Genomic DNA, 8255 nt, shown 5'->3' on the forward strand with positions numbered 1-8255 from the left:
GAGACCAGCCTGGGCAACATGGTGAAACCCTGTCTCTACGAAAAGATACAAAAATTAGCCGGCCATGGTGGTATGTGCCTGTAGTCCCAGTTACTTGGGAAGCTGAAGTGGGAGGATCACTTGAGCCCAGGAGGTCAAGGCTGCAGTGAGCCGAGATCGTGCCACTGCACTTCAGCCTGCGTGACAGAGCCAGACGCTGTCCCAAAAAGCAAAAACAAAACAAAACAAATATATCCCAGAACCTCTCCTGGTTACTCTGAAACCCACAAATTAAAAGCTAAGCATTTTTTTTTTTAATAAAAGACGGGGTGAACTTTCATTGAGGCCCTCATAATTTCAGTGTTTTTCTCTTCTGTCTTTCACTCTTCTTTGCTGCCACAGAGGAGTTACTTGTGGCCTCCTCGAAGTGCCTCTTCTGCTGAACCAACCCTAGACTTCTCTATGAAACTCTTTCCAATTCAGTGGTGCTGGGCTGCTGAGGTGAGATAGTTGACTTTAATAAATTTTTGGTCAACAATTTTACCTATTACTGGGAAATACAATGTATTAGGTTGGTTATAGAAAAAAAAAAAAAACCAATAACACTTTATCTCAGGTTGATTGACATTGATCCTACTTATCTTTGTGAAGGAAATAATTTCAATGAATTAATAAAATGTGTGCTTGTATTAATAAAAGTCTACTGCCTTTTACTGCAGTAACAAACAACTTTCATATCACAGAGACTTGATCACAATAAATATTTATTTCTTACTCACTCTACATGGAGAACGCAGGTCAGCAAGGAGGTCTCTGTTCATCTTAGTGACTCAAGGACCCAGGCTGAAAGAGTTTCCATCTATACATGTGTTTCTGTGATCACTACGGCAGGAGAGAAGAGAAACGTGTGAATAAATGAATTTTGCCTGAAAGTGACACATATCATTTCCACTCACGTTTCATTGGCCAAAGTAAATTACCTGTCTATGTCTAAATTCAAGGGGCAGGAAAGTACAGTCTCATCATATCCCTGGAAGAAGAACTAGAATATTTAAAACAGCTCTAATGGCTACATGCCTTTTGGTCACCAAATGTTTGATTTGCTCTATTTCTGAGATGCAAAATATACCCACCCACTCCCTAAGGGAGAAAGCCCCAAAGTCCTAGGCAAGCACAGCATCAAGGTCATAATCTGTGACATCTGGGTGGGGTATGGTAGTTTCTAATCATGATCTGCTTCTCTAGATTCTACTTACACCCGTGAAATAAAAAAGAAAAATTTTCTGCCTTCTCTCACCTGATACATAAGGGCTGATAAATGCACAGGATAATTGTAATATTCTCCTTGGGGAAAATGGAAAACACAGCAAATACATGTCTATAGAATTCTGAAATCCTGTTGGGAACAACTTTTGAGGGCCCCCTACCTGTGTTTGAGGAGTGTTACCTGATTAATTCTGATTTTGAGATGCTCCTTTTACTCATTGGTCTCTGTAGCCCCTGGATCTGCCTTCTGAAAGTTTTGTCCTTTTTCATTTTCCTCTTTGGCTGAATCTAAAGTGGACATTGGGAAATATGCCTTCTTTCAGGACTGAGCAAATTTCTCATATATAACCAATTTGGACTAAGCTTTTCCTCAGGGTGCTAAAATACTCCACATTGTAATATCCCCAGCTCCCACTACACATGTATAACCAACCAGTTAGGTCCCATACACATCCTCTTGCAATTAATTGGTTCATATGTCCCCTGCAAGAGACTTTGATATGAGCACAGTGTAGTGATAAGTGCACTAGAACATTTCTTGGATATATGATCTTAAGCAGGTTACTTGACTTCTCTGTTTGAATTTTCCCATCTATGAGATTCTATTTTTAGATTAACAGGATTAAAGGACCAATAAACAAAACCTTTATGTACCATATCAATGTTGGCTAAGTTCTTTTACATTTTTCCCTCTTTTAATCCATACACAGTCTTAGAAGGTTATTAGTATTTGTTTTTATATGAGGAAACTGGAACTCAAATAGACTAGATGACTTGCCCATGTAAGAAATTACAGGCCGGGCGTAGTGGCTCACACCTGTAATCCCAGCACTTTGGGAGGCCGAGGTGGGTGGAGCACGAGGTCAGGAGATCAAGACCATCCTGGCTAACAAAGTGAAACCCTGTCTCTACTAAAAATACAAAAAATTAACTGAGCCCGGTGGCAGGCACCTGTAGTCCCAGCTACTCGGGAGGCGGAGGCAGGAGAATTTCCTGAACCCAGGAGGCGGAGCTTGCAGTGAGCCGAGATGGCCACTGCACTCCAGCCTGGGCGACAGAGCGAGACTCCGTCCCAAAAAAAAAAAAAAACAAACCAATTATATGGCTTGCCCATATAATAAATGATATGATAAAGCTAATAAATGATAGAGTCAAGATTCCCAACTCGATATCTTGTGTACATTCTACTCGCTCACAGGTGCTCCTTGTTTTGAGGTAAATGTTACTAAATTCTATAGAAAATACATAATGAATATTTGGCTTTTTATCATGAGTCAAAATGTCACAGAGTGATCATAATCATTGACAAGAATTTTGCCACCTGATTTACACATTTCTCCATTACAAAAAATTGATAGACCCTGAAATAAGTCTATTGCTTTCTTAAATTGTTATAATAACAATGCAGGACGCAGCAATTCAGAGGATACAGAATTTTTTACGATGTGCTACTTCTATCATTCCAATCAAATGTAGTCAAGCAAACTTACTTTAAAAAGAATGAATATATACTATCTTCAGTGGAAATGTGGGCAAGACTAGCTCTGAGTTGTTAAATGTTTAGGAAAAATCAGTGACATTCTGAATTCTAGTTCATTGACGCAGAATCTGACTTAAAGCCAAAATAGAATGTTTGGAACAAATTAGGAAGAAAAATATTTTTCACTTGAGGTTCTTGTTACAACTGAGATTATCTCTTTCTCATTAAGCAAAACTAATTAAAAAAATCTTTTGGTTCAATATTTAATCTTCTATCTCAGATTTTACTGTTTTAATAGGAAATGCAATGAGAATTACCTGGTCTCTGACCTATGTCAGTGCGTAGGAAACATTTCTGCAGGGGAGATTCTCAAAGAAGGGGTAGAATATTTTGCACCTTGATTACTAATTTTCCAGGCAGCGAGTGTGTAGACAAATTATATTTTCCCTGTTGTATATGTGTCTGGGATTTCACTAATGGACATTAGTATTTTTTTTTTGCACTATTTTTAAAATGTCAGTTACTTAAAGTAAATTGAAAACATTTGTTAAGGCCATGCATGACTAAGATGTTGGATTTTTAAAAACAATCTATCAGAATTTAAGAGCTTTTGCCTGTGAGATTCTATAGACAAAAACAATTTTATAAAATCAGAAAAAAAAATTTAAGCATTATGGAGGTTTGGGTACACAAGAAATTTGCTCACTAACGTCAACTTTTGTTGTTGTTATTTTAGTTATTCATGTCTTGAAGATTTTTTCTTCCTGTTTCATTTTCCCAATTGTAGCAGAAACTGCCAGATGTGCATTTAAATACTTCCCTCCTCCTTCCACTGTAATAAAAGGCACATGACTAACCAACTATACAACATGTCCTTGCTTCTCCTGCTATTAGATGTAGCCATGTGAGTAAGTGTACTCCAATGGAATGCAAATAGGATTTGTCCTTAAAAACCTCCCACACGTGCTCTTCTAAGATGATAGCCCACCTCCAAGATGGCTCTCAGTGATTCTTGGCTCATGGTATTTATGTCCTGTGTAATTCCCTCCTCCACTGAATATAGCAGACCTGTGTAACGAACAAGATGGTGCAGAAATAATGGAATGTGATTTCCAAGTCAAGGTCATAAAGGACATTTAGGCTTTTATCTTGGTCTCTTAGATTACTTTCCTGAGGGAAGCCAGCTGCTATGTCATGAGGACGTTCCAACAGCCCTTATAAAGAGGTCTGAGTGTCAAGAAACCAAATCCAGCTGCCTACAGCCAGGACTAAGGAAGCCACATTGGAAGCTTCAGCCCTAGTCAAGCCCTCTTATGACTGTACCACAAAACACACCTGATGGCAAACTCATGAATGACCTTGAGCCAGAACCATTCAGCTAAGCCACTTCCAAATTTCTGACCCAAAATTACAATGACATAATAAATATTAATTGTTGTTTTAAGCTGCTAAGTTTGTTATGCAGCAGCTGATAATTAATACACCCAGCCAGCTGGATGGCAATACTCACGAGAGTCTTGGAAATCATGTCTTGAAGATTGCAGAGCTGCAGTCAGCTCAGGTGCATGAATGATTGTGTAAAGGAGGGCCCTTTCCTCTAGTTTCTCCACTCCCCACATCAACCTGGACTGTTGAGAGAGAAGTAAACTTTAGAGCCATTACATGTTTGGGGTCTAAAATTTATAACAATATAGCCAGCCCTAACAAATATACCAACTTTGTATTCTATTTCTTCCTTATATCAAGTCTTATTCATCTGTGAGGGTATTATTCCCCTGAACAAGGATTATTATTGGCATAGTTCTTCAAACACTATCAAAAATATTACATTGGCTACAAGGTATTATATTATATATTCAAAGCACTTCCCTCACCTGCAAATTCTATTTTATTTGCCTAGGACTCTATGTTTACTATCAGAGTTATGGTTGATACTATGGTGCCCTGCTCAGATCCTGTTCACTTGGTTAAAGCTTCTATCCCCGAGGTCCTGTGAGTGGTGGCTGGTCATAGCTTACAGCTAGTCCTCTTCTCCAGAGAATTGCCATCAACTGATGGGAGCCAACTCACTAGGGAAGTTATGCTCCCTCCATAGATGACCCACAACAGTGGCCAACTGACATGATGGCGTAGAAGTCCAGCCCTTGCCACCAGGGATGACAACTCTGCTGTGCTGTTTATATTTCAGATCCCTCCCTTCTGTGGACTGGGCCAGGACTAGACTTTACCTAAGACCAGATCCTTGCTTGGCAGCTCTTTTCCCTTCCCTATCATGCTCCTCTCCCTCACTTACAGGTTTTTCCCAAGGAGTCCCTCAGTAAACCACATCCACCCAAATCTCTGTCTCAGATTCTGCTTCCAGGGAATTTTATCTAAGGCTACCTACTTCCATAATACTGAACACAAGAGGTGAGATCCTCTTCTCAGGTACTTACATTACTTGTATGGTTTGGATCTGTGTCCCTAACCAAATCTCATGTCGAATTGTGATTTCTAATGTTGGAGGTGGGGTCTGGTGGGAGGTGATTGGATCATGGGGGTAGTTTCTCACGGTTTAATACCATCCCCCTTGGTGTTATCATAGCAAGAGTGAGATATTGCAAGATCTGCTTATTTAAAAGTATGTAGCACCTCCCACCTCTCACTCTTCCTCCTGCTATGGCCATGTGAAGTGCTAGTTCCCCGTTTGCCTTCTGCCATGATTGTAAATTTCCTGAGGCCTCCCTGGAAGCCCCTATGCTTCCTGTACAGCCTGTGAAACCAAGAGCCAATTGAACTTCTTTTCTTTATAAGTTACCTAGTCTCAGGTATTTCATTTGTTGTTGTTGTTGTTTGAGATGGAGTCTTGTCGCCCAGGCTGGAGCGCAATGGCACGATCTTGGCTCACTGCAACCTCTGCCTCCTGGGTTCAAGCAATTCTTCCACCTCAGCCTCCCGAATAACTGGGATTACAGGCACCTGCCATCATGCACAGCTAGTTGTATTTTTGTAAAGAGGGGGTTTCATCATGTTGGCCAGGCTGGTCTTGCACTACTGACCTCAGTGATCCGCCCACCTCAGTCTCCTAAAATGCTAGGATTATAGGCGTGAGCCACTGCGCCCAGCCCCTAGTCTCAGGTATTTCTTCATAGCAGTGCAAGAATGGACTAACACAATATTAATATATTTTATGCATGATAGGAAGAATATATATTCAGTCCAAAACTTTGAAAAAGACTTAAAAACAGAAAAACAATAAAGAATATTCAGAAATCCAAAAGTTGGCCGGGTGCGAGGGCTCATACTTGTAATCCTAGCACTTTGGGAGGCTGAAGTGGATGGATCACTGGAGATCAGGAGTTCGAGACCAGCCTGACCAACATGGTGAAACCCAATCTCTACTTAAAAAATACAAAAATTAAGGCCGGGCGCGGTGGCTCACGCCTGTAATCCCAGCACTTTGGGAGGCCGAGACGGGCGGATCACGAGGTCAGGAGATCGAGACCATTCTGGCTAACACGGTGAAACCCCATCTCTACTAAAAAATACAAAAAACTAGCCGGGCGAGGTGGCGGGCGCTTATAGTCTCAGCTACTCGGGAGGCTGAGGCAGGAGAATGGCGGGAACCCGGGAGGCGGAGCTTGCAGTGAGCTGAGATCCGGCCACAGCACTCCAGCCTGGGCGACAGAGCGAGACACCGTCTCAAAAAAAAAAAAAAAAAAAAATACAAAAATTAGCAGGCTGGTGGTGGGCACCTGTAATCCCAGCTACTCAGAAGGCTGAGACAGGAGAGTCACTTGAACCTGGGAGGCAGAGGTTGCAGTGAGCTGATATTGCACCACTGCACTCCAACCTGGGTGGCTGGCTGAGTGAGACTTTGTCTCAAAAAAAAAAAAAAAAAAAAAAAAAAAAAAAAAAGCAAGAAAGAAATCCAAAAGTTGACTATCTGAAGTTATCAACAAAATCAATAAATCCTAAAATGGATTAAGAATGTAGCATAAGGATACATTCGTTAGCTTACTTCTTTCTGCCCGTGGTCGCCACCAAGGAAGAATTGCTAAAGTCTCTCTTCCCACCGCCACCATCATGTCTAAATCAATCTCCTAAAGAGCCTGAGCAGCTCTTCACTGGAGTGTTGAGCTTTCATATGACTGACGAGAGGCTGAGGAGCCCTTCTGAGCAATGGGGAACGCTCACAGGCTGTGTGGTCATGAGAGATCCCAACACCAAGAGCTCCAGGGACTTTGGGTTTGTCACCTATGCCACTGTGGAGGAGGTGGATGCAGCCATGAATACAAGGCCACACAAGGTGGATGGGAGAGCTGTGGAACCAAAGAGGGCTGTCTCAAGAGAAGGTTCTCAAAGACCAGGTGCCCACCTAACTGTGAAAAAGGTATTTGTTGCTGGCATTGAAGAAGACATTGAAGAACATCACCTGAGAGATTATTTTGAACAGTATGGAAAAATTGAAGTGATTGAAGTTGTGACTGATTGAGGCAGTGGCAAAAAAAGGAGCTTTGCCTTTATAACCTTGGATGACCATGACTCCGTGGATAAAATTGTCATTCAGAAATACCATTGTGTGAATGGCCACAACTGTGAAGTTAGGAAAGCCCTGCCAAAACAAGAGGTGGATAGTGCTTCACCCAACCAAAGAGGTTGAAGTGGTTCTGGAAACTTTGGTGGTGGTTGTGGAGGTGGCTTCAGTGGAAATGACAACTTTGATTGTGGAGGAAACTTCAATGCTGTGGTCATGGTGGATATGGTGGCAGTGGGGATGGCTATAATGGATTTGGTGATTGAAGCAATTTTGAAGATGGTGAAGCTACAATGATTTTGGCAATTACAACAAATAGTCTTCAAATTCTGGACCCATGAAGGGAAGAACTTTGGAAGCAGAAGCGCTGGCCCCTATGGTGGTGGAGGCCAATACTTTGCCAAACCATAAAACCAAGGTGGCTATGTCAATTTCAGTAGCCGCAGTAGCTACGACGGTGGGAGAAGATTTTAGTTACTACCAGGAAACAAAGCTGAGCAGGAGAAGAAAGCCAGAGAAGGGACACAGAAGCTACAGATTACAACAGGTTTGTGAACTCAACCAAGCACAGTGCTGGCAGGGCCTACCTGCTACAAAAAAAAAGATGCGTTTTAGTTAAATACTCGTGTATGGGCAAAAAACTTGAGGACTGTGTTTGTGACTAATTGTATAACAAGTTATTTTAGTTTTTATTCTGTGGAAAGTGTACAGCATTCCAACAATGGGTTTTAATGTAGATTTTTTTTTTTTGTACCCGTGCTGTTGATTGCTAAATATAATAGTCTGATCATGACGCAGAATAAATGTGTCTTTAAAAAAAAGAATAGAACATAAATCACCAGTATCAGAAATAAAAGAGAGGTTATCACTATAAATTCTACAGGCATGAAAAGGATAATAAGATACCATTATTAATATTTTATGCTTAAAATATGGCAACTTAAATAAAATGGATAAGTTCTTTGAAAAATGCAATTTACCAAAGTCAATACAGATTAAACAAAAATATGAATA

At 41.0% G+C, this 8255-nt stretch overlaps 1 pseudogene; it reads left to right on the forward strand.

Annotated features, from left to right (window-relative positions):
• Positions 1-7715, forward strand: part of LOC105544739 — a 97370-nt pseudogene extending 89655 nt beyond the window's left edge.
• The last annotated feature ends 540 nt before the right edge of the window (positions 7716-8255 follow it).

The sequence above is a fragment of the Mandrillus leucophaeus genome, unplaced genomic scaffold (assembly GCF_000951045.1).
Source record: "Mandrillus leucophaeus isolate KB7577 unplaced genomic scaffold, Mleu.le_1.0 Scaffold307, whole genome shotgun sequence".
Taxonomy (NCBI): Eukaryota; Metazoa; Chordata; class Mammalia; order Primates; family Cercopithecidae; genus Mandrillus; species Mandrillus leucophaeus.